The 27,781-nt window shown below is 46.9% G+C and overlaps 1 long non-coding RNA gene across 5 annotated transcripts in view; it reads left to right on the top strand.

Moving 5' to 3' along the window:
- The first annotated feature begins 3,333 nt into the window (after window positions 1-3,333).
- LOC128118287 (uncharacterized) overlaps window positions 3,334-27,781 on the top strand; it is a 450,954-nt gene continuing 426,506 nt past the window's right edge. For 3 of the 5 annotated variants that reach the window (XR_008221114.1, XR_008221115.1, XR_008221113.1), the window contains exon 1: window positions 3,338-4,064. This is a non-coding gene — a long non-coding RNA (uncharacterized LOC128118287). Of the gene's footprint in view, window positions 4,065-27,781 lie in introns of all 5 variants that reach the window. The other 2 variants (XR_008221112.1, XR_008221111.1) reach the window with 2 other exon arrangements.

Below are 27,781 nucleotides of genomic sequence, written 5' to 3'. Positions count from 1 at the left end.
TCCTCCCCAGGTGGATTTCTTTGCATTAACAGAGCTCATATCAACACGGTTCCTTTGGATGTTCTAGAGAATGCCATTAAAAATACAGCACAGATGTTGCCACAATGTCAGCCCATAGATCACATTCTGCCTAAGGGTGCAGGGACATACATGGGAGTCAAGGGGTTAAACTCATTTTCAATTTGCCTACAGATGGATGCGCCCGGCTTTCCCTTTATCTGCGAAGCCTGCATCCATAGGACCGCAATAACAAATATTCAGGAAGCTGCATTCAATGTGAGATTTAACAAAAGGAATTAGCCACAGTGTGTGAGCAGTAACTTTAAATAGCAGAAGAGTGACAAAGGCACTCTGGCCGATAAAAGAGAACCGGTAATTACTCTATCAGTGCCCTTTGCACACCAAGTTTCTAAACTGCGGTAAAAGGTTCTCCACGAGTCTGCCTTCTCTTTCTCCTATCAAAATAGAGCAAAATAAACTATAACAGAGGCCAGCTGCATCTCTGGATCATTGAAACAAAACAGTACCACCAACTTAGTAAAGTGTTCTTAGACTCCATGCAATTTCTAATTGCAAAATTTAATTGTTAAAAAAAAAACAAACTTAAGCTGTTTTTATAGAGCCTGTTTTCACAGCACTAGCCCCGGAGAGGAAGAGTAACAAACCCCACATTTCTCAGCTTTCTTGCAGGAGCAGTGGACCAGACCCTTTCTTTTTAATATTTAATCTAAACTTTATTAATTCTTCTAGACATAAAGAGCTCAATGTCTAACATACGGTCACCTCTAAGACTGTAGCGCACAGCTCCTGGGATGCAAAGTCCACACAAGGCCTTTGGGTCTTGAGTCTTCTTTGCTCTCGTGTTAGTTCAGCTGTGTTGTCTTTTTAAGTTTTAAAAAGCCTTGATTGGAAAAAAGCACTTGTACCCCATGATGCACAAACACTGAGGAAGGTGAGGTTGGAGACTAGAAGACCATAGATATCCTCCTACCCACAGTCAGCCAGGCAGTGCAGGAGGGTAGGAAAGATACCCGAAGCATGCTTTTCCTTGAAACAGAGGTGCATTGAGATGTTCACTGTATCTTCCAATCCTTGCTTCTGCTCACTTGACACTATGTTCTCATTCTCAGCCTAATCTTTTAAAAAGATTTATTATTTTTTTTAAAAGATTTATTTATTTATTTAATTTTTTTTTTTGAGACAGGGTTTCTCTGTGTAGCTTTGCACCTTTCCTGGATTTATTATTTTTAAGTGTGTGTGTGTGTGTGTGTGTGTGTGTGTGTGTGTATGTGTATGTGTGTGTGTGTGTGTCTACTGCATGTGAGTGCAGTACCCATAGAGGCCAGAGACATCAGATTTTCCTGCAGCTGCAGTTTGAGGCAGTTGTGAGCTGCTTGATGTGGGTGCTGGGAACTGAACTTGGTTCCTCTGCAGAAGCAGTACATGCTCTTAACAGCTGAGCTGCCCTCCAGCCTCCGTTAGCTAAACTTCTTGTGATGGCTGAGCATCACCATGTGATTATCTTAGTGTAAGGACAATGATGTCACTATGAAGCTTGGAATATTTAGAAACTTAACCACCTCAAGGAGACACATGACTCTTTCATCTTTTGAAGACTTATCAAGTGAAGGATAAAGACATAGCCAAATGATTCTGGAAGGGTGGAACCAAAGTCAACAGGTGAGAGTTGTATGAGGTTTCATGATGATATATTTATGATTCAATATACGAAAATTCTTAGAATTAGTATTATCTGTTCACAAATGGAGACAGATGGGCTTTGTTGTATATTGGAAAAATGTAGAGTCCTGTGTGCTCTAAAGTTGTGGAATGGATTTACCATTGTCAGCAACGTTGCTCAAAGGGTCAACCCAACACCAGATAACCACAGGACAGGGACTGCTGTCTGTCCTTGGAGATGCAGCCTGTTCTAACCTGACTGAAATGAATCTCTAGGAAATGATTGCTTTGTTGGGGACACCACTGCCCAGCCTCATTTGCATATACTTGAGATCTGGTGATGAGCCTTTACCATGGACATAAAAGCAGAGGTGGAGTCTAGTTTCTCTATCAGTGGTAGGAAGCCTCTCTCCATCTTCACCCCTCCTCCTCCATCTGTGATGTGAGGCTGAGTCCGGTGAGGCCCTGTGGATGCTGCAGTCATGAGAAATAAGTTCCAGCTCTGAAGGCTTCTCACCGTCCAAGAACTAGCCTAGACTGTTATAGAGCCCATCCTTAAACTCTCCAATTCAGGCATTCATTGACTTTACACAGCAATTAGCATTGCTCTCCGTGACATAATCATCAAGTTCCTTCAAAATGTGGATGAAGAGACTAGCGACTCTAAGCCAGTGTGGGTCGGTTCTGGGGTTTATGGATTACAGAACAATTCTGGAAAATTTTTGTTTTCCGGCATTGACTTTGCCCAGGACAAATGTTTCTGGGTCTTCCCCCGCCTCCCTCAGCTCTAATTTAGAGCCTTTGTTCTGTCATTTTAGTTAAGCCTTCTCTAACAGCAAATGGGAGGACTAGCTGAGCAAGAGAAAAGCCCTTCTCTTTACATGCATTCTGTTTTCAACTGTGTTTCCTGGGCAGTATTGGGGATACTCAGACACAGATTACTTAGAGATGGAAGCCACAGGGAACAGAAGACCCATAAACAGGACTAGGATGGCAATTTGTGTAATGACTGAGGGACAGGAAGAGGATACAGAATCCAGGAACAGCTGCTGAACAGCTCAGAATATTGTCTTCCCAGACGCTCCAAGGCAGCCAAGGGCCTGAGCCGAGAAACCAGGTTTCTTCTGGGCACACATCACTCTTTTCCTCTCCTTTGAAGGACACTGAACTTCCATATAACCATGAAGGCCAGAAGCACGCATAGGACCAAAATAGCACTGCAGTGAAGGACTGTAACCTCGGTTAAACACACAGAGCCCCACTGCAGTCTGTGGTCATTAGGCACTAATGCACCGGAGTTGTTAGGGTGGAATATATAGGCCAACTTTTGCAGAGTAGGACCTGGGGCAACAAGAGCATAACCCTTTGTTGGCAAGCAGGGCGATCAAGCAAATCGGAGTTCAGATGCCAGCGTGTCTATTTCCCATGCTGTGCTCAGCCGGTCTCTGAGAATGTCAGTATTATGAGCTCAAACCTTCATCCCCAGCCAGATTCCTACAGAGGGAGGGGAGGGACCGGAGGGGATGGGAGGGGATGGATGGCCAGCTTGTTTTCCTCCGGTGTGCTCAGTCTAATCTGTACATATGCGCAGACCCATATTTAGAAGCTGTCTGGGCAGAGAGGGTTGAGCCACGGTCGCTCTTGCTTGTCACTTGAAAGATACCGAGGAGGAACGGGAAGTTCAAAGCCAAGTTTTTACCCAGAGCTTGATTCTCTTCCTCCTCACAAACCTGCTAAGGCAGAATCTGCCTGATGTGGAAGTGAAGGCTGCCTGTCAAGGACACGGAGCATTCGCGTCCTTCTCCTCTGAGTGTCTGTCATATTGGCAGGCAGATGCAAGTGAGACTCCTGTGGGACCACGGTGGGTCAATAATGTCAATGTGGTGTTGGGTTTACATTCAGCTTTTCTTTGACTAAAGAGATAGCTATTATGTATAATTAAGGCTTGGGAAACAGTGTCAGCATTTTTCCTTAGAGAAATGAATAGGGGCAATAGCTGGAGGGACCGACGTCTGTGGCAGCGGCTGGCTGTGACTCCAGGCTGCACAGCTTGCCGCCCTGGAGATGTGAGCTGCTCTACTGGAATGGGTGCAGCCAGCAGCCCCTCCCTTCAGCCTGTGCTGCTGCTGCTGCTGCGCCCCCTCTCAGATGAGTCTAAATCCCAGAGACAGCCTCGTTACAGCCCAGATTTCCATCCCCAAGTCCGTCCCTGCGCTGAACGGCCGCCCGCCGTGACCTGTCACCTCCATTCCATTGCTAACTCTCTGAGAATAACCCAGCTGCTGGCAGCTTCTCTGTCTGTGTCCTTGATGGTCAGCCATGTGTGACTCCACGTGGATGCCCGGAACTGAGCCTGCAGGTCCCAGGAAGGTCCGGTGTCTTCGGTGAGCACCCCTGTCTCTACCACGTCAACGTGGTGATTCCAGAGTGGCTCAGAGGAGTGTGAACGTGTGAATGTGAGAAAGTCACTGTTGGAGTTGTTCCCAATCTCTTCCCCGGATCTGGTGACCCCGAGTACCCTTCGGCATCATTCTCCTGGCTCCCCCTTGTGGCCCAGGAGACCACAACCAGAATTATTATTACTTTTTGATAGTATAGTGATATCATTTTTCCCTTCTTGCTCCTCTGTCGAAACCCTCCCTTCTGCCCATCCTTACTTTATAACTTCACGATACGCCTAAGGAGATCCCTGGCAAACCTCCTTCTGCAGGGCCACATTTGAGGGCAACTGGTCCACCCTGATTCTGAAGCCCAGCACCCAGGGTCCTGGGAGCTTTGGTGTTTTTCTGTACCCTTCTTTGACAGTCACATTTTTTGCCAGAGACTGTGGGGGTCACTTGCTTGTGAGGTTGTGTTGGGGGAATTTTGTCTTTTGAATTGTTTTTTAAAGGCCACGTGAGCCCACACTGCCCCGGAAATCATCCTGTAACCCGTGCGGGGTTCAGATTTGAACGGTTGTCTGCCTTGGCTTCCTGAGGGTTCAGTAGCTGTGTGGGCTATGGTAGCAGTCTGTTTTAGTGGGAAGTCCAGAGGCAGAAGGTGAGGGGGTGACCACCTCTGATGCCTCCAGATTTCTGACAGTTTGGGTGGAAGGTTTCGTGGACGTCACTGAAAGGGTTCCAATGAATTTTTCATCCACGTAATTCTCAGATGTCTGCAAGATACTGCACCACCACAGACGAGCCAAACCAAAACAGCTAGAACCACCATCCTCACCACAGCTATCACCATCACCACCACAGCCATCACCACCATCCTCACCACAGCCATCACCATCCTCACCACAGCCATCACCACCATCCTCACCACAGCCATCACCACCATCCTCACCACAGCCATCACCATCCTTACCACAGCCATCACCATCCTCACCACAGCCATCACCATCCTCACCACAGCCATCACCATCACCACCACAGCCATCACCATCCTCACCACAGCCATCACCATCCTCACCACAGCCATCACCATCACCACCACAGCCATCACCATCCTCACCACAGCCATCACCATCCTCACCACAGCCATCACCACCATCCTCACCACAGCCATCACCATCCTCACCACAGCCATCACCATCACCACCACAGCCATCACCACCATCCTCACCACAGCCATCACCATCCTCACCACAGCCATCACCACCATCCTCACCACAGCCATCACCATCCTCACCACAGCCATCACCATCATCCTCACCACAGCCATCACCACCATCCTCACCACAGCCATCACCATCCTCACCACAGCCATCACCATCCTCACCACAGCCATCACCATCCTCACCACAGTCACCACCATCCTCACCACAGCCATCACCATCACCACCACAGCCATCACCATCCTCACCACAGCCATCACCATCCTCACCACAGCCATCACCATCCTCACCACAGCCATCACCATCACCACCACAGCCATCACCACCATCCTCACCACAGCCATCACCATCCTCACCACAGCCATCACCACCATCCTCACCACAGCCATCACCACCATCCTCACCACAGCCATCACCATCCTTACCACAGCCATCACCATCCTCACCACAGCCATCACCATCACCACCACAGCCATCACCATCCTCACCACAGCCATCACCATCCTCACCACAGCCATCACCACCATCCTCACCACAGCCATCACCATCCTCACCACAGCCATCATCATCCTCACCACAGCCATCACCATCCTCACCACAGCCATCACCACCATCCTCACCACAGCCATCACCACCATCCTCACCACAGCCATCACCATCCTCACCACAGCCATCACCACCATCCTCACCACAGCCATCACCATCCTCACCACAGCCATCACCATCCTCACCACAGCCATCACCATCCTCACCACAGCCATCACCATCCTCACCACAGCCATCACCATCATCCTCACCACAGCCACCACCATCCTCACCACGGCCATCACCACCATCCTCACATTGAGCACATGGCTTGGGTCCCCAGATCCCCGATGTTGCTGAGAATTTGTATATATTTTTAGAGAAAAGTAAACAAGCTGAGTTTATTGCAAAGCAAAGTTGTAGGCCTCTGTAGCAGAGGGCGCTGCAGAGGAGGAGGTGGCCTGAAATAGGTTGCTGTAGGGTAAACTTTACCTTCTTTTTTCTCTTTAATTGCATTTTTTCCTTACCAAAGAAAGAGGAATTTGCCATTAGACATAACTTAAAGGACCTTTGTTAGAGATTGGATGAGGGCACGGGAAGGGGCAGTGTGGGGTGGGTCGGCCTGGGACCTCTTGACTCCGGCTGGGCTGAGGGCCCGGTTCCACTGTCTACTGGAGTACTGTATGATCCTCATCCAGGACCCACCATATGTGCCTTGTGCCTTCGTCTTGGGGACTGGCTGAGGTAAACTGGGGGCCTCTTAGGACGTTCCCTGACTCTGGAAATGAAGATGGGACGCTAGTCTATACCTCTATAGCCTTTTGTTTGGGCACTTTAAGCATCCCAGTTTTGCCAACGTTAGTTTGGGTTTGGAAAGTTAGAAAAAGGTTGTGCAGCCGTTTGGAGTCCTTGCCTACCGAGCTCCGGCCCTCGGTGAGTGGGTGGCTGACGCAACTGTTGGCAGGCAGAGGCCTAGCTCACGGGACGCCCCCACGGTGGACTCGGGATGGTCTTTATTTGTGGAAGGCTGATGAAATTCTGACCCCAGCTACCCTGGGAAGCTGCAGGCGGCTGCGTGAGAAGAGCTTCGGGCTCAAGCCCAACCCTGGAGGACAGCTGTCCACAGAGAATGATGGCACCACCCTTGGAAACTTCCGTAGGGAAATCAGGCCTTGAATGCATTCGAGGGAGCTGAACCCAGGGAAGGGGGCCCTGGGGGAGACAGGCTGTATGAGCCCAAAGTAAGGAAACTGGGTGTAAATTATTGGGTAAAGAGCACACATGAGCACACACGCACACACCCCACACACATATAAGTCACATACACCCCATGCACATATGAGACACATACACCCCCCACACACATAACACATATACACCCCACACAATATAACACACACACACACACACACACAATTGATGGTTTGTAAACCTTGCCAATGTCTAACATTTCACCAGCGTTAAATGCAGTGGTGGGGGAGGGTAGGAGACATATGCTTTAACTAGAAACCAGAGATCTATTCCGTTCTGTTCCATGCCTAGGATGATGGTGTACTGAATATTCAGTTCACCCATCTGTATTCTGTATTTTTCCCACGACACCTATGATGTGCCATTTTGAAAGAGAAGGAACAAAAGGCAACATCATGTTGAAGGTCCATGCCGTGGGTGTCAGAAGAGAAGCATTAGCATTGCTCAGTTCTCCATCGGATCACCCACCCCAAACTTCCAAGGAAGAATGGGAACAGTCTTGGGTTCCTCTTCCTTCCTCAGAGACCCCTCCCTGATGCTGGCATGGACTCAACTATGTTTGAAAAAAAGCCAGTGCTGAGTGGGGTTAGCGGTGAATGGATGGAATGATGCTCACCAGGCACACCAGGCAAGCAAGGCTGTTGCCAGACAGAAAAGGTATCAGGGGGGAATGGTTGAGTTGTCCTCTGTCCTCCACCAAAGACCAGACAGGCTCATCTCCTCTCTCTCGGCACCAACCTGCACCATATGTCCACCAGCCTGCTCACAGGTGGTCCCGGAAGCCATTTGTTTTGGGTGGTAGTGGGTGGTGGTCGTTGGGTGGTTATTGGCTTTGGCACAGTGCTGGGGTTGGGCACCCAGGAACCCTGATACTTCTCAGGAACTTTTATCACCCAAATAAGGGATTTTGACAGCTGAAACATCTTATGAGAATGGCATTGAAATGTGCAATGAGCCATAAATACACAGAGTGCAACAGCCAGGAAGCTGTGCTAATCGCAGCTTTGATGTCCCACAAACTACTGTAGCTGGAGGCCCTTGGGCTCCTAAAAGCCTCTTTGGGCTCAGCAGACACTGCTCGGTGGATCCAGTTTTCCACTCCTCCCCTCATGAGGACAGCTGTCATCCCTGACTCAAAGGAAAATCCTTTCTCTGCCCTTGCCTGGACACTGCCTTTTCCTGGCCGTACTCCCAGGAGCCTCATGCTTCCTCCCTGCCCTGGGGTGGCAGAGGGTGAGGCTGGCTAGACCCAGCCAGAGTTTCCCAAAGTTCCCATGTCATTCGCCACCTTGTCCCACAGCAACATCCTATTTTTAATTTCTGGTGACTGGTAGTCTTGATTGGCCGTGGCAAGACATGGAAGTTCAGCTTGACCTGTGTTCTGGGGAGAATGTCCTTCGCCCACAGAACGCGCAGAGGGGATGCTGAAGGTCCTCTAGGGAAAGATGGTAGGGCACCCCGGCTTCCCCTATGCTTAGAAACTGCTAGTGAAGGGCCTGAGTGCCGTCTTTGATCTTCGGATTGCGTGGATGCTGCAGGGTGCAGGGAAATGCCAGTCGGCTGTCTGCTGTCTGTGACTAAGTAGGTTACTGTCTGCTGTCTGTGTTTCTGTGACGACTCCAGTGTCCCAGGAATGACAGTGTCTCTTAGCTCCTGGGTCTAGGAGTGCCCTCTTGTGGGTGAAAGAGCTTTTACCTGATTTTGTGTGTGTGTGTGTGTGTGTGTGTGTGTGTGTGTGTGTGTGTGTCTGTCTGTCTGTCTGTCTTTTTAAAAAAGTTCTTTTTAGTTTTTCAGGGTCTCATACATGCATATAATATGTTTTGATAACTTATTCCCCCAGCCCTCCTCCTTATCCCACTTCCCCTTTCCCCATTTTTCCCTACCTACTTCTTGCTTCTTAATTTTAAACTCACGGAGTCCAGGAAATGCAGTCCATATGGGCATGGGTATAGAACCATCCACTAGAACATTCATTTATCTTTTTGAAAAAAATGAAACAAAAACAAAACAAAATTTAATTTTACTATATTTTTATTTTAAGTGCTTACTCAAGTCATATCTCTGGAATAAAAAAAAATATTCGTTTGTAGTTTGAAGAGGAGTTGGAGCTGGGGAGAAAGATGGGTGGATTTATTAACTTCCGGGTATCAGCAGCACCCTATTGAAGCCTCCATTGGGCCTCAACCCTAGACACAGGTTCTTTACCAAACCAAAGGCCTCCAGATCTCGGTCCCTTGTTGCCAAAACCAAACTGAATTTTCTCTGCTGTGTGCTTTTATCTTTGAGAACAACTCCCCAGTGATGTCCCACCTACATCACTGCCTTCATGTGGGTTCTCTTTGGTGCATGGCAGGGGAAGGGTAGCTCAGACAGTTAATGTCTGTGATCTTCCCACTGGTCACCAGACTCTGCTCAGCTCTCCACGTGCCTCAGTTTACCAAGTCCCCACAAGAACACCATGAGATCTATAACCTGAAGTGATGGCATGCTCATGGGGACGTCTCCGTAAGTGAGCAGGAGACAGATCAGAGTGTGCTCACTCTTTCTTCCCTTTGCCTTTCTCTCCTTCTCTTCCTTTCTTGCTGTGGCCATTATCGTGGTTGCCAAGATAGGGTCCCATCAGTATGGCTGGCTTCCAACTTGATCTGTAGGCAGGGCTGGCTTTGACCCCTGTCTGAACTCTGGCTTTCTGGGTGCCCGATTACAGGTGTGTGCCACCGCCATCCACTGCCTTGCCTCTTGTCTGTCTCTGGCCCACCGTATCTGAGTGCTCCTCCTCTTCATGATTGGGCATATGCTGCCAGCACTTGCTCTGTATCAAGCTATGCTCAGATGATGGACATAGCCAAGCAGCAGGACAGCACTCTGCTACTGAACTCAGAGCTTAGAGAGGGGGAATGGCAGACAGCAAAGGAGCAACTATTTTATTTATTCAAGTATGCATTGCATCGTATGGTGTGCCTGGCCTCTGCATATCTGCACTGTATATTGCAGTAAGGTTTCATGAATAGCTATAGGATAGTGTTCTTCCTCTGTGGGCAGAGAATACAGTAGCTATTCCCCACTCTACTCTGAGCTGGACAACTCTGGGATACTCATAGGGGGCATGGATATAGATGTCCTATTTTTTTGTTTGTTTTTTGTTTTGCTTTTGCCAAGCATGGAGACGAGGAAGTAGAAGGGCCACTGTGAAAGGTCCCATCCACAAGAAAGGCTACTTTGGATGGATTTAAGCTGCTGATGACCCGACAGGGAAAGAATGGGAAGACAAGCTATGTCTTCAATAGAGCTTGTTTCCCTTCTGGGAAGGGTATTTGAATTTATCATCTTCTTCAGGCATGGACAAGAGACACATCAGTTGGTGAGACTTAGCAAACCCTGATATACCTGGTGGTGGGGAACCTAAGGAAAAATAAGAGAACAAACTATTCTTGCCTTCAAAGAGGACAGAATTTGACAAAATCAAAGACTGTGGAGGGTCGAAAGTGCTGAGGAGGGCGGAGGTGGAGAAATCAAACAAATACTGCACTGAAAAGTTTCCACACCCCCTGGAGCAGAGGCAGGGAGTGGGAAAGCTGCCTGAGCATGTGTAGGGGAGACTCAAGTGTGAAAGGGTTGGGAAGGTCCTGCAGCCCTTGCAGCTGCCTCTGCAGAAGAAAGTGTGAAGAAGCAGGGTGTGGAGGCCCTGGGGACACTGAGCAGGCCTAGGAGTGAGGCAGACATAGGAGAGTAGAGGTCAGAGACTCTCTCTCTCTCTCCTCTCTCTCTCTCTCTCTCTCTCTCTCTCTCTCTCTCTCTCTCTCTCTCTCTGTGTCTCTCTCAAGAGATTTTCTATTCATTTTACATACCAAACCACAGATTCCCCTCTCTTCCTGACCCCCAGTGGGTTGTGAAAATGCTCAGGGAAGGTGAGGATGGCCAGAGGGAAGTGCTGGGGAGTGTGTCCTTGGCCAGCTCTGGGCTTTCCTCTTGGGCAGGGAGTCTGGTGGAGCTGGCTTGGTCTCTGCTCTAACAGAGAACTCGCTGGGCATCTGAATTAAGCCCTGTTTGTTCTTATATTTGCTGAAAATTCCCCAGGAAGAACATTTCTTTCCATTGTGGGTCAAGTTTTTAGATCTTGTGGTGAATTATTCGAGGAGTCTTTTGGATCAGAACTTCTAAATTGAAAATGTCAAGATTTTTTAAATCAATGTTGTGCATGGCCATAACAGCTATTTGCTTGGGTTTCCTCTTCCTTCTGTTAAAGTATGTATTATTTGAGTAATAAATGCCTTCTGGTAGGGAAAAGAAACAAGTTTGGTGGCTGAGACATGAGCTGTCAATCTTTCAGAATCCTATGAACACAGACTCCCTCCCTCCCCTTCAACTGACTCAGCATGCTGAGGAGACAGAGAACACTTTCTATGTCTCTTCATCTCTCTTTCCTTGATATTTCCCTTCATTTCCTATTCTTTTGTATGTGTGCATCTGTGTATGCTTGTGTGTGTGGGAGGGCATATGTATGTGCAGTGTGTGCGCATGTATAGCTACACATGTTCAGAGGCCATAGGAGGACATCGGTTACCATCACTTACCACCCTGCTCCCTTGACACAGAGCATCTCACTGAATCTGGAGCTGGGATGGAAGTCTACAAGCCCCAGCCATGTTCCTGTTTCTAGCCCTACGGCTCTGGGGCTACAGGTACCTACGCGTGGCCACATTGAATGTTTAACATGGGGGACTTGAATTCAGCTCATCGCACTTTGCATAGCAGGTGTCTCAGCTACTGAGCTATTTGCTGGTCCCTCTCTATTCTTTTTTGATGTAAAATTTTCACAAGCAGCTTGTAAGTGAGCATTGCAGAACAGTCCTTCTGCAAAGGATTCTGGGATGTCTGTGGGTCCTTGGCACCTCTCTCAAGCACACACTTAATTCTTTATCCATCCGCTTTACTGAGGAATTACTATGCAGGCTGGGTTGCACTTATTTAACCTATACACTCAAAGGAACTCGGGATTTGATGTATACACTCCGAGGATGCCCACCCCGTAATCGAAAGCCCCTGCATGTCCACAGCCTGAGCATCCCTGTGCTCCTCTGTCGCCCTGGGCGGATGCCCAGTGTGCAGTCTGTCACCTCCACATTTGAAAGTGCACAGCGCTGCGCTGCTGCCTGCAGGTGTACCACCGGTGACAGAACTTAGAACTTGCTCACCTCCGTGTCCACTCTGCTCCCGGCCCCAGCACCCGAGAGCCACCCTCCCCTCTTCTACCCCTGTGAGTGTGGTTGCTTTCCCTGCATCATAGAAGGGAGATGTGCAGCCTGTAGAGTTTTTCTGTTGAAAACCTCAGAGTAATTAGGCATCTGTCAAATTTCCCCACGACCTCCCAGGTATCCTAGTCTCAGAAGCCAAGAGCCAGCCGTCCCCTAAGATGGGGACTATTACTTATTCCCTTTTTTTTTTTTAAATCTTCTAAGGGTTTTTGCTTCATGCCTTGTTTTCAGTAAATCCCCAATGGATATTTGTGAATTGGATTTGAACTGTCCCTGTGAACTCAAACATTGTAACATAGTGGTCCGTCACCACCAGGGCAGAACCTCAATGGCCAAGACAGCCTTCGTTGGGCTTAGACTATAACAGGTGATTTCAACCTCAATTACATTCTTATTTCTTCAACGTGCATTGAGACCCCTATTTCCCGGAAGTGCTGAAGGGCTCCAGAGTTTAATTTTCTGCACACCTTACTTTTAAATCTTGAGATCATTTAGGACCTTGGCATTTCATAGTCATCGCTTAGGAGCTTGTGGGATGAGTTGTCTCAGCTCATGCACCAATGAAAACTCCCTGTGAACTGATGATTCCAAAGTTACAATGGTCTGTGTGTCAGGGAAAGATGAATTGCCAAACAGAATTGATGGGTGAAAAAAACAGCATCAATTTGTCGGATGGTTACAATTTAGAAAAAGAAGAGTCAGTGAAAAGCTATTTTGTATTTGCTCAGAAGTTGAAAGGAGAATTTAAAACCATACGGAGTCCCCAAGGCTCCGATTAATAGCCTATTCCCTGTGTTTGATTCTTGCAAAGTGAAGATATTATGCTACAGAGTCTCCTAAAATTAAGGTTTTGTGGATAAAAAATATCACGTGTGATTTATACGTTCTTCAGTTTCTCTGTGAGGTTTCTAAGCCTTGAAGCTTTTCTGTTATTTATTTATTTATTGCCTGCATTGGTGTCAGGAGAGAGGTATGCTCACATTTTAACTTCTGCGTGTTAGTTTTTCCCTAGGCTGGAAAACAAACCAAATGGTCTGATAGTCCCAGGTTTATGTGTACAGAAAAAAAGGTAATCATCATCTTGGTTGGGCTCCCTTTGTCTCTGTGCTCACCACTTACCGCATGAAAGACAGGTAAGTTCGGCGAGGGCCCTCAGGAACCTGTTCACCTCTGTCTGCTCTGCAAGTGGCAGTTCAGGGCTGTGACATCCTACACGGCCCTTCCCTTTGGCTCTCGCATCAATCTCTGCTGCTTCTCCTCCTCCTGCTCTCTCTCTCTCTCTCTCTCTCTCTCTCTCTCTCTCTCTCTCTCTCTCTGCTTCACAGTTTTTCCCTTTGAGGATTTGCTCTCTGCTCTAGTTCAGTTTGGCTACAGGCAGTTCCCTTGTAATTTTCCTACCGGTGGGGATGTCTCAAACGTTAGGAGACTACCGCATGCTCTGGCCAGCATCACTCTGGTATGTCCCAGCGGACCAGCTTTAGCAACCCTGTGTCTTCCCCATCACCAAGCAGAACTGTTCACAGCTCCCGTGCCAAGCACAGAGAACAAGAGTGCTGAGACCCGGTCTAGGTTGAGATCAGGCGGTCTATCATGGATCCCTCATCTCCGAGTCACAGTCATCTTTTTGGTTGAGAATAGCTCTCCTTTGGTGTCTCTCTTGTTTGCCTTTCTCATCACTGGGACAACATATCTGACAGAAGCAGTTTGACAAAGAGTTTATTTTGGCTCACCATTTGAGGGGTACAGCTCCCCATGGCCCAGAGACCGAGTATAAAATGGCTGATCTCACGTGCCTCCTGCCACCAGCAGAAAGCCACGATGCTGGTGCTTGGCTCATTTTCTCCTCCTTATGCAGGCTGGAACCCTGGTCCATGGATTTGCGCTTCCCACACCCAAGGTTGAGTCTTCTCAGCCATCTGGAGAGGCTGCCAGGGACAGGCCGGGGTGTGTCTCCTAGGAGATTTCAAGTTCAGGCAAGCTGACAGTGAAGACCGAGCATCAAGGAGTCTAATTCCCAGGGGGCAGAGTGGGTGAGGTTGGAAGTAAACACTATAGAGGTTGAACCACCAGCCCTAGACACGTCTCCGAGAGCCAGACTGCCAACTACCGAGGCGCTAGCCCCGGCTCTTGTATCAGCAATGCCATCTATGTCTGTTCTGTGTCGCCGTGAACGGCACAGGTTCAGCAGCTTATACAGAAAAGCAGTTTCTCATTTTCTGGAGGCCGGAAATGCCTTGTCACGGCGCAGACATGGCTCCATGATGGTGTCATCCGATGGTGGAAAATAGTGTTTTAGGGCCTAGAGAGATGCCTCAGTGGGTAAGAGGCCTTGCTGCTCTTTCATAGGACTTGAGCTCAGTTCCCAGCATGAGGCAGCTTGAAATGTCTATAACTCCAGCTCCAGAAGACTAGACCCTTTTCTGGATATACACACTTACATGCACACACATATATGCACAGACATGTGAACACATATGCATATGTGCGTGTATACCCTTGTGTGCACACTTACATACATGCATATACATGCACACAATACATACATAGACACGTGCAGACATACACATGTACACATATATACACAAGTGCATACACATATACGCACATATAAAAGCACACACATACGTATACAGGCACACACACATGCACACACATATGTACATCCATGCACAGGTACACACATAGACACGCACACAAACGAATGAAATAAATATATCTTTAAAAAGATTTTTTCTTGTATTTTGTGTATGTTCCTGCTGTATGCCAATCATCATGAAAGACAAAATAATTTAAAAATCCGGAAGTGATTTGGCCCACCTGGGAGAAGGTCATGACCCAAGATGAGAGACGTATGTGTAGACAGATGGCTGCTCTAGAATACGATCACATCAGAGCCATGTGTGAAGACCGAGCATCCACTCGAAGCTTTATTACCACCTGGCATGCACGGGACTTCCCTGGCATAATTGTGACATCTTGCATTTGTGACACTCTTTGGGATTTACATACCCTCAGTGTTTGAAAAAGATTCTATTTCATCTTGAATTTTTCATTTTTAACCGAGGAAGCATGTGTTGGGGACAGAAGATGTGCCAAGCATGGCACCAGCTGCTTGGAACCAAGGGAAGGATGGATTCCCCCTTAATCAGCTCCTGTCCTTGAATAGGGGATGAGCACACAGCAGGTTCAACCGTGGTTGACTCTTACAGTACAGACCTGGTGGAGGGTGGGAGGGAGAGCTGTGTAGACTGTGGGTGTGACTCAGTGCAATAGCCCTCGCCTGGTGTGTGCGAGACCAAGGGTGAGATCCCCCACACTGAATAAAATAGAAGGGCAAATCAGAATTGAAAGTGGGGTGTTCCTTCAGAGTGTGATAAGGAGCTCCAACGTTATCACCAACATCACATAGCTACTAAAACTCAGGAGCTCCCAAACCAGTGGTTTGGGTCCTTGGTGCAAATTGTCCCTAATCTTGACAATAGTCCTATGTGGTAGGTATCATCTCACTTTGTATATGAGGAAGCCACCCCAGAGGTTAATGTGGAACAGCTGGTAAACCAAGACACCTCTGTCTGCGCAGTTTCCCTTTGCTCTAATAATACAACCCGAGTCTAGGGAGGAGCATACGGAGAGAGACGAAGGCAGGTGGGAGTCGGAAGTGAAGAAGTAGGAGAGCTTGCAAACCAGATCTCTGGTGACAGGAGGGACGGGGGGCCAAGCGGGTTCTTCAAAGACTGCTTCTCTGAGCCTTTGAGCTGCTGAAGGATTCCCCATGGCAGGTCATGTCTGATTCAAGATGTACAGTTACCAGCTTAGACTTGGACTTGGAGGATGGTGCCTATCAGAAGCATGGGTGCTACATGTCTTCCCTGAATGAGAGGCATGCCAGAGTCAGGTTCTCTAAACAACAGAGAAGAGTGAAAAATGTGTAGACTCTGAGACTCTGAATGTAGCACAGTCACCCTGAAAGTGTGCCCTCCTGTCAGTAAAGTCCAGATCCCCAAACACAGAGACATGACATGGCTGTTAAAATAGTTCAATGTGTAAAAGAGTCTTAAAGGTTGTGACGGTATTTACATAGAGGATGATTGGAGGAGGGAGGTCACATGGTGTTAACTCACATCCACAGTCAGTCATGTGCTGTTAGCTAGCATCCTCAGAAACAGGAGGGGCTGAACATCATGACCCAGGATACAGCAAGGTTAAATGTAATTAGAAATCAGCTCCTGTTGAATCAGGGGACTGAAGCTCACAGTATCCAATAGACATGATGCAGACTGGGAGCCAGTCAGGACAAAAGAAGGCCAAGCAGGATCCTGGGATCTGCCCCCATGTTCTAAAGGCTACCTCTATTGGGAAGACAGATTGCAGTCATTCTCAGAGAGCCAGAGGGCAGGAATGGCTTCTGGGGGGAAATGAAAAAGAAAGTAATTTCACTGTGTCGCAGGGTAGAACGTTTTGGCAATTGGAGCTGTCCCATGACCGAATGGACTGCCTCACACAGTTGTAATGGGAGCCATGACCTACTTTGGGAAAATTTAATTACCAGGGAGAGCTCAAGTGCTCAACTTATTTCCATTTCCTTTTTGAGAAGTTAAAAATAATATTGAGCTGTGTTTACCACCATTGTCTTCTTTGTAGTGTCTCTCTTACATGGTAGATTGATTGGTCTTGGTGTTGCCTTTAAAGTAGCCCATAGAGCAGAAGCACAGGGCTCTTTTGATGATTTAGGCATAACAGTTTGGTGGACAGACACCAATATTATTTGTTAATAAAAAAAACTTGGAGTCGCTGATAAGAGCTTCTATCGTTAGGTCAAAGTTGACATCAAGACTACAAATGGACAGGCATGGTGACACACATTTGTAAATCTAGCACTAGAAGAGTGTGAGTCAGAGACTAGCCTTGGCTACATAGTAAGTTTAAGGCCAGCCTGGGCCACAGAGTGAGACTCTGTCTCAAAACCAAACTGAACCCCAACAACAGAAAGACTGAATTGCTTCTGACCTTCTCATATCTGCTTCCCCATTACATTTCCATTATTGACCATGTGTTTCTGCCACAGGTTGTAATTTTCTTCAGGAGGGTAATTCTGTTGCTCTCCTGCCATATAATGAACCTCACTCATCATTCAATTAAATTATTGTTTGAGTAATAGAATGGAAAATTTGCTAGAGATATCCAAACATAATATAAGTGAAATAAGATAATAAATAATAAAGAAATAAGTAACTTTATCCTGAGGTTATACTTGATTTGTGTCTTAGGATATAGCTTGGTTTTAGCTCAAGATATTTTCAATAATCAACTTGTATCATTGTATATTGTAAAAGCAGATGTTGTGGAAGATATAGACAGTGACCTTGGCCATACAGATGTGGAATTATGGTGGGCACAAACAACTGGGAGGGCAAAGCAGCCTTGATGAATGGTGTGGAATTTGAGAGGAATGGAGTGTCTCTATTTAGAAAGTTCCAATCCTGTATATTGCCATGTTATCAAGGGTACTAGAAAATACAGGATCAGTTCTGAAAAATGACAAATGACTGAAGCCTGGTTTAGTGGTACATATCTGTAGTTCCGGCACCAGGGAGGCTGAGACAGGAGGATCACGGATAGGGTACCATCCTGAGCTATGTAAGAAGATGGTGCCTCCAACAAGTATTATTATTCATGTGTAGTGAGTGCTCAGGATGGAGAAAGCAGAGTGAATTGCAAAGTGCAGGCAGGAATGTGTGAACAGAACAGGAACATGCACATGATGTAGGCTGTTCTGATCTAGAACATCTGATCTAGAACATCTGATCTTGATGCATTGAGCATCAAGCCACAGGTAAATCTCTCTTCCTGGCTCCTTCCCGCCATGCCTGCTTCAAGAATCCAAACATTTGATATCGTAGGATGCTAGTGACAGAAGTCACTTTCAAAGCTATCGGTTCCACTTGCTAAGGAAACAAAGCCAAGAACTGACAGACTCTGGGATTAGTGTAACTATCAACTTCATACAACCCAGAACCTCCTGCAAAGACAGTCTGAGTTCACAACCTTCTAGGCTGGATCATATTGGCCAATGGGCATGTCTGGGGAGGAACCCAGCCCTTTGTGTGACACTTCCTAGGCAGGAAGTCACCAGCACTGTAAGAGAAGAGAGCTAGCTGAGTGCAAGCAAGGGTAGAGCGTTCCTTCTCTTTGCTCTTGACTAGATGTGGTGCTTTCAGATTCTGCCTTGATTTCCTCTCAGTAAGGGGGTGTGAGCAGGAATTGCAAGCCTGTTAAACCCCCTTTTCTCCTCAGTTGCTTATTGTCAGAGTGTCTGTCACAGCATCAGACATGAAGCTGGAGCAGGTACTTAGAGCAGAGGAAGTACTGAAACCTTGGTCTCAGTTGCTCTGTGGAGGCCTCCTCCACACCTGTAAGTGGAATGCCACACCCTGAGCCTAAAGTTGAGATGGTGCAGGGTAAGTGGACCAAAGTATTCCAAACAACTGTGTGACAGAGCTATGAAACGTCAGACCTGTGGTTGTATGTGCACATACTACATAGGGCAGCAGAGGAAGTCTTGGTGGGGTCAGTGGGGAGGAGGGAACTTCTGAGAGCACAGGCGTGCTGAGCAGCTCAGATTGCACTTGGCACTCCGCAGGGGAAAGTTTGCTTTGCTGTCACGGGCTCTGAGGTAGATCCTGTCTCAAGGAGTAGACAAGAGGATTTAAGTTGTATGTGCCATTGAATGCCTTTGTCTCTCAAGGCTGCAATGTCAAAATAGCACATGCTGGGAACTGTATTCCTCACAGTTCTGGATGCTGTGATTCAAAGACCAAGGAGCTAGAAGGTTTGGGGCATGGTGAGGACCAAAGTTCTAGTTCTTAGATGGCATCTTTACCCTCTAAGATAGTGGTTCTCAATCTGTGGAATGCGACCCATTGACAAACTTCTATCTCTGAAAGTATTTACATTACAATTCATAACAGTAACAGTACAGTTGTGAAGTAGCAATGAAAATAATGTTATGGTTGGAATCACCACAACATGAGAAACTGTGTTAAAGGGTCTCAGCATTGGGAAGGTTGAGAACCACTGCTGTAGAGACTAGAGGGTTCTCTGGGGCTTCCTTCTATAGGGCACTGATCTCATTCAAGGGGCTCTGTACCCATGACTTCATCACTTCCCAAGTTCAAAATGCCATCACCTCCTGGACCAGATTTCCCCTTGTGAATCTGGTGGGGGGTTCACAGACGTTTGAGCCCCCATGTTGGCATGACCTAGTTTTCATGCCCACATGTTTATCCTTCTACAACCACAGAAACACGGCAAATTAACTCAGTGGTCTTATTCCACCTCCTGATGTGAGCACATCCTACCAACATAGACTGTTGACTGATTCACAAGAGTGGAAGAGCCGAAGGAAAAGGACCCGTGGGATGCTCTGTCCAGCTTTTCCTCAGGTGGCCTCCTTTTCAGCAGAAGCCACCGGCTAATACAAGTGGTAATGGGAGGAGGAAGAGACCTGGGGGGCTTTCTGGTGGCTTTGCTGCTTTTTGTGTTGGAAGCATGGTCTGGTTGGAAAGAAGTGTGAGGCCATTAGAGTGGGTTGTAGAGAGTGAGGTGATAGTGTCTGCTCCCTTTCCACTGAGGGGCCACCGTGGTTCCATGCCCTCGGATCATCACAAGACCCTATGCTGGAGGGTACCAGAGAACAGCTGAAGCTGGACATGGGGTTGTGTGCATCTTCTCTTTGTGATTAGCTCTTGTAGCAGTGTGTTGGTAGGTTTTTATGCAAAGAGGGCTTCCTTTTTTTGTTTTTTTTTTTTTCATCCTCTGGGTCTTGGAGATTTTGTTGCAAGGTCTCAGGTAACCCTAGCTGTTTGAGGAAAGCCAAGTTATGACTCACTCAACACTGGCTAATACTTAAGTCCTCCATGTGTTCCAACTGTTCTTTAAACACCAAAAGAAAAAGCAGATGTGATTCTGTCCATCCGCATTCAAACCCACCATGCCTGCTAACAGCAGTAAATGTGCAGATGTGACTGTCACTGGTTCAGCTCTTAGCTTCTTGACCTCACCTTTGGGGAATTTTTCCATCAAGATGCCCATCTTGATTTGAAGGCACTCAAGATTAGCATTTGTTTGGAAGCTAAAATATCAAACATTAGGAAGTGCCTCCCACCCCTAAGCCATCCTGTCTTAGTCAGAATTTCTTTTGCTGTGATGAAACACCATGACCAAAGCAACTTGGGGAGGAAAGGGTTTATTTAGCTTACACTTCCATATCACTGCTCATCATCATGTAGTAAGTCAGGACAGGAACTCAATATCCAGGACTCTTGTTGTCACCAAGGACCATGTGGATGACAGGGTTCTGGTCAGCACCTGGGACGATATTGGTGTCCAAGGACCGTGGCACACCCACGGCCATGCTGATCTGGGTGGCCGGTGCTGCCACCTGGAGCTGTGGAGATGTCCTGGCACGGACCATTGCTTAGGGTCATGTCTGGTCTGTGGCCCTGCAAAGGCTGAGGTGTAGGGTAGTGTCCAGGGCTCCAGTTGCCGCTGAAGGCTGTGTGGATGCCTGGGGTCTGGCCAACCACCTGGGACCATGTTGGTGCATGGGGAGCCATGCTGCCACCAGGGCCATGCTGACCTGAGTAACCTGTGCTGTCACCATGGCTGTGGTGGCATCCGGGCCTGAGCTGCTGCCAAGGGCCATGTCTGGGCCCATGGTCCTGCTGCAGCTGGGACTTGGGGTGGTATTCATGGCCTGTTAACACAGGGTCTTATTCCACCTCCTGGAATAGTCCACCATTGGAACCAGGCTGTGCTGAGCCTACCCCTCACCGGCTCTGTGATCGTTGGCTCCGCCCCTCGCTGGACATTGCAGTGGGCAAGCTGGCCCTAGCCCTCAGGGGAGAGCTTGTCCCCACACTCAGGAAAGATAGCCCCCGCCACTTGAGATAGGTGTGTATGTCACCTGGGAAGCACACTAGAGCTGACCCTGTGGTTCGGGACATAGGTGAGCAGACCCTGAGGCCATGAACGCAGGAGAGCTGACTGCACCCCCTGCCCCCACCATCGTCTGCCACATGGTGGAACGGGTGAAAGAAAGAAGCCCTCTCCCCTTCACCCATTACCACCTGCGTCCGAGAGCTGGCCCAGGGGTCACAGGAGTAGGACAGCTTAGCCCTGACCCTCACCAGCTGCAGTGCATGAGAAAGCAGCCCCTGCGTCCTGTCTGGGCAGCACACTAGAGCTGACCCTGTTGTCAGGGACACAGGGATGCAGGTGAGCCAGCCCTGAGGGTGTGAGCGCAATGGAGCCGACCCTGCCCACCCCCCCCCCCCCCCTCGTCTGCCATGCAGTGGCAGAGGTGAGGGAAAGATGCCCTCCCCACTCTACCCCTTGCTACCTGTAACAGGTGAAAGAGCTGCCCCCCCCCCCGCCCCCCGTCATGAGTGTGAGAACTAGCCCTGCCCCTCTCCAGCTGCAGCACACAGGAGAGCAGCCCCTGCACCCAGCCTGGGCAGCACGCTAGAGCTGACCCTGTTGTCAGGGTAGCAGGTGAGCATGGCCCCAGGAGAGCAGGAAAGCTGGCCCTATGCCTCTCCTTATGCCCCACCCCCAGAAAGAGGGGGGCGGGCTGCACCTTGCCTAGGCAAAACAGTAGAGCTGGCCCTGGTGATGAGAGTCAGGGGGACCCGGGAGCAGGAGAACTGGCCCTGCTCCTTGTTGTAGGTGTACTGGGTGAGCTAGCCAAGGCAGTGCTGGAGAATTCATCCAGGTAGTAATGATGAGGGAAAGCTAGTGAGCTGACCAACCCGGCTACCACCCAGGCCCAGAACCCGGGCTATGGGTTGGCCCACTCCAACATCCATGAAATCTGAACTGTTGGAGTATGGGAAGGGGGTGAACCTACAGATCCAAAACAGTAGGATCTCTACGACACAGGACAACAGGATGTCCAAGAGGAGTCTCCGTGAGAACCCATTATCCATAGTGTAGCAGAAGCCAGAGGCCTCGAGCCAGACCAATGACTCATGTAATGAACACTTGCAAGTAAAGATGAATGGACTAAAGGGTAAACTGTGCCTCAACAGGCCACACTACAGCTTCCATGACAAGATTCTTTTTTTGTTTGCTTGTTTTGTTTTTTTGTTGTTGTTTCTTTGTTTTGTTTGGCTTTTAGTTTCCCTTTTTAAATCTGGTTTTGATTTGGTGGGGAAGGTTGCAAGGGAAGAGGGCAGATGTGAGGAAACGGAGATAAGTGGGATCAGAATGCATGACGTGAAATCCACAAAGAATCAATAAAAGTTTTTTAAGAAATGCCATATTGCTGGATCTTATAATCTTATAGAAACCTTTTTTTTCTCCGGTTGAGTTTCCCTCCTTTTGTATAACTCTAGCTGTGCAACTTGACTTAAAACTATCCAGTACATATCCCAAACAAGCAGAAAAGTATAGAAAAATCTAGACTATTCTTCTAGAAAGTTCCATTGTGGGCTCAAGACTAGAGCTGTGCCCTCAAGCTGAGTGTGTATGGATGTTCTTAGGTCCCTGCTCCAGACCAATGCCATTCTGCTTTGAAGATTATACCCTATCATTTCATTTTAATCATTGATTATGTGAACTGAAGTTCCCAGAAAAAAGAAAATAACACATCTGTGTTAAGGATTCCAAAAGGCCAAACTTTAATATTAAGGAGAGTTAAAATGTGGCCAGAGCAGAGCCGAATTACTTTGAGCTACTGTTAGTCCCTCTGGGGCTGCTACTCATCCTGTGCCTGACCTAACATCTTTGTGACCATCAAACCTTAGCAGAGCAGTGCCTCCACCAACCCCACAGTAGGAATGTACATGTTCTGAAACCCACAGCAGAGCTCTGCTGGGATCTGCCTGCCTGATGCCCCACCAACACATTTGGTAAATACTTTGGTTTATGACTTTCTTTGTTCTAACTAATAAAATCTCATGTAACCACTTCTACAGTGGAAAATGGTATTTGTGGAAACTGGAATCTGTGTTCTCAGGTCTTGGTCACTCATATTTGGTACCAGAACAAAATATCTGTTTTCCCTTATGACAAATGTGTTTACATTGGCAGCTATTTAGAAGTGCAAACACGTACGTGTGTGTGCGCACACACATATCCAGGACATCAACAACACTTAGTCTTTTTGTCAGAGAACACATGTGGTGGTGGCAAATGGAGACCTGAGAACACAGGTCCACACAGGCTGAGCTTGGAGGTGGAACTCTATTACTTTGTGCACCTGGGACTCCCAAGGAACTTTCTGGAAGCATGCCCACAGAGTCACTTTTTGAATATCCCATCTGATCTACATGGAGTGAGCATAGGGATGGGCCCAGGTATCATGCTTCTTTTCAACCCCACCCTGGGACAACATTACCTCACAACTACTGAATGTAGATTCTCTCCCAGCCAGGCTGGCTCGGAGCTACACAGTAACTCTGGCCCTGGGGACATCTGCACAATTGTACCTCCACACCGTCTCCATCCTCATCCCCCAGGGTGTGTTTGCTGCTTTTAAAACACAGATCAATATTTATGCTTTACAGAATTTCTATTTAGCAGGTTTGAGCATGCCCATGAATTAATAGATAAACTTGTTAAGGACTGAACAAAAAAATAATGAGTTTGTTGATGTAAATTGGTCCTCAGCTGGAAGTCCAGGCAAAGTAATCACACAGTTTTACTTGTTGACAGTTACATTTCCTTAAATCAATTATCCTCATGAGTTTTCTACACCAGAAGCTTGTTGTGATGATTGGCTGGTAAAGCACCAGCTAATTGTTTTGTGTCTTATTGCTGATGATTCTGGGTTTGCTTTAAGATATCATATACTCTTCTGAGACAGCCATGTTAACTGACCTCCTGTTGGAAAGAATTCTTCCTCCATGGTGCCATTTTCTTAACTGAAAAGTGCTTTCTTAAGGTAATAAAAGAGCCATTGCATTTTATTAGGCTTACACACATTGGATAAAAAGGACGCAGCACAAAGGATCTACATTAAGTCTGCTGTTCTTATGGTAAATACTGAGAGAACGGGAAGAGGCCGTGTGATGTGAAAATGGAGTGAGGAGTAAGGAACGTGGGTGGTAGATGCACAATGTGCCTGAGTGTGCCTCTGTCTCCATCCTACTTGAAGCGGCACTAAGGGAAGAAGAGAGTGTGGAGATGCTGGATCCCTTGTCCTTCGCCATGGCTCTGTACCTTAGAATTCTCAATGCATTAGGTCTGTAGGAGGAAGACTTCATCTCAGGGAACCCCCACCACCTTACTCTTTACATTTAATTGGGATTTTAAATGTTCTTTCCTCCATTTTCTGGAAGGCTCTTCCATCCATGTTGGGCTCAGAAGGACCACTTTCTCCATCTCTGGTCATTGGTGACCATGCAGGTAACGCAGCTCCTGCTTGGCATTGCTTGGTCTCCTTCATGCCTTTTGTTCTGTTTCTCTTTCTTTCTTTGCCAAACATATCAAGGAATGGGTTGCTTGGATATGAACGGCTTCGATGGCTTGTTTCTGTCTCCTTGGAAATGTGTTTGCGATGAGCACTTGGGTGATTAGGAGTTGGGAAAGTATGACCACTGCAGACATGCCCATGACTCTCTGCGGGTGGCTCAGACCATTCCAGTCAAGACTTTACAGAGTGTCTTTTCACTTTTCACAAGTTGTTTATTATCTGACTTCCTGTCACAGAGCTCATTTGACTTGTCCTAGGGTGAAGGGCAGAGGAGGCCGGCACACCACAGTCGCCCACTTACCAGCCCACGGTCTCTCGGCCTCAGAACGGGTGCATCTTGGCTCCTCTGCACTGCCTTTCTCTCCAGTGCTCAGCCCATCTCCCTCTGATGAATGATCATAATGAGCCGCGTGAGCACAGGGATAATTTATTTAATGAATTGTTACTGGCAAAGATTCCTATGATGCTGAGAGACCTAAAAATGTGGGAAATTATCTGCTTGATTTATGAAAGCTGTGATTACCGGCTTTAATCACGCTGGTGGAACACCTATCCATTGTATTTGTAGGTGAGTAAATCAGTGCTCAAATGACCCAGGGGTTATGTCTTAAGACACAATAAAGTGGATGCTTGTATCCTCTGCTCAACTCCTCTCGGACTTTCCAACTTGTGCTGGGAGCTTTTTAGAGTTGGAAACACTGGGGATGCTCCACGACTCAGAAGTAGTGAGAGAGAAATGTCTGGACACTCAGTGTCTACTTTTAAGAGTGGTTTCTAGACGGGTCTCTCCCTGAGAAGTGTAAACTATGCCTTCCTTCACAGCTATTTGTGAAGGTAGTTTATATACACCTGACTCTGTGAACGTGGGTGTGAGCAGTGGATATGGAAACTTGTCTTCCCATAGCTTGAGGGATCCTATGGTTTCCCCACCATCTTTCCTCTCATTCTGTGTAACTGTGAAAACACCTAACAACAAATTAGTAACAAATTAGTAATTAGTAAATCGAGTTGATGGTTGAATGTGAAATATTTTCCATAGGCTCATGGGCTTTAACACCTGGTCCCCAGCTGATACTGCTGTTTGGAAAGATTGTGGAATATTTGGGAAGGTTATATGGCCTAGCTAGAGGAAGTGAGTCGCTGAGGGGCAGGCTCTGAGGTTTATACCTGGGTTTTACTTCCTGTTCATTCCTCTCACTTCCTGTGTGTGACTTCCTGTCTTGATGTGCTCTATCTTCCTACAACTGTAAGCCAGAATAAACTATTCTTTACTTAAATTGCTTCTTTTCAAGTATTTTGTCATAGCCACAGGAAGTATAACTAAGCCACGAGAAAGGGGGAATAGTGACTGATTTAGAATAAGGCTAATGAAAACCAATCAAGACTACTATGAGTTCCTTGAGTGTTTGGACCCCAGAGAAGAAAGGTTCAAGATGGAAGAGCTGCATGACAAAGTGAGGCCCAGGCCTGTGCCATGTGCTCGAAGTTTAGCTGGGCTTTGTGACGATACAGTTGTTGTTCTGTGGCATTTTAATTTCTCCTTAGTTCCTGCCAAGAAAAATTTCAAGTCACTAGAATGTGTGGATTCTTTCTTTTGAATTCTTTGTAATTTTTAATATTTTAAATCACTAAACTCAATGTAAACTTGCTGATATTTTGTTTTATGTTATGTTCTGACATCATTTTCCCAGGAGGAAAAAAAAATCATTTGCATTAAGCTTTGTTGCTTGGAGTTGAATGGAAGCCCCATAATAGTAAAACTTTGAAATACAACATGGTTTCTCTTGGAAGAACCTCTTTCAAAAACCACAACAAATATTATTTTATGATCTTCCCATAATATCTGCTTCTCTTGCTTCTTGCCCAGCCGTTATTTAAAAAAAAAAACCTGTGTAGTTTTCATATTCATCCATATTTTAAATATATATTTATTAACTATCAACAATGTATAGCTTTTTTATATTTGTGTATCCTCATGTATAATAGTTTTGCATTCAGAAAGTGAGGATGCTTGCTCTGATCATAAAAACAGGGTAATTAATTTGTGAATTGTCCCTTAGAAATAGATATTAGCTATTTTCCCACAAGACTTTAATCTAGAGATGTCTATAAATTTCTAAGTGAAACTGAATGTGTCATTATATATGTGTTGTATAACTGGGTCAATATTGGCCACATGAGTGAAAGGAAGGTAATTTTAGAAACTAAATAATATGAAAAAAATAACACAAAAATTCATTAATGGTTTTATACTGGTTATACATGATAGCATTTCTATGTTTTGGGTTAAGTATACACTTTATAATTCCAATTTAAAATTTTAAACTTGGTTGATAAAACTTTAGATTACATCTGCGCCTCATATTGCATTTCTCCTGGATGTTGGCATTAGACTGTGCCAGACCCTTGAGCGCCACCTCTTCCTCCACATTCTGGGGCACTGCTCTCTGTCTCAACTTCCGGTTGAGCAGTATCACCTACACAGCTGGTTGCCTGTGTGTTGTGCATTCAGACAGTTTATAACATTGCCGCGTCCATCTCCCCCGTCCATCATCACAGGAAATGGACCATCTATAGTTGGCAGGAATGCCCAGGATGAATCCTAGAAGTGATGCTGGGTATGATTGTACTAGACTTGTGATTAGTAATTGTTTATGTTTATTAAAATGAACATGCTCAGGGGATTCATGGGTTTAATTCCAGTAGTATTTTAACTAACAATTATTGCGGTCTGCAGTTTTAATTAAGTCTCCTGGACTTGTGTGCAGGCCTCCACTCAGGAGTTGTTTCTTGAGCAGGAATGGGGAAAGGATGGCTGTTGTTTACTGGTGGGAAGTGTCTGTTGCGGCTGCAATATTCACCACAGCACATTGGAAATTAGCCACATATTGTTGCAAGCTGTGCTTATTAATGGTCTTTCTGGGCATTCTTATAAAGAGCCAGTCCCTTCCATTTACTTTCTCAGAGTCTGGGTTGTGTCTTAGGGGAAACAAC

This window comes from Peromyscus californicus, unplaced genomic scaffold, assembly GCF_007827085.1.
Source record: "Peromyscus californicus insignis strain IS unplaced genomic scaffold, ASM782708v3 Scaffold_22__1_contigs__length_63687245, whole genome shotgun sequence".
NCBI lineage: Eukaryota > Metazoa > Chordata > Mammalia > Rodentia > Cricetidae > Peromyscus > Peromyscus californicus.
The sequence above is the reverse complement of the archived record's forward strand: the minus strand, read 5'-3'. Positions and strand labels throughout refer to the sequence as shown.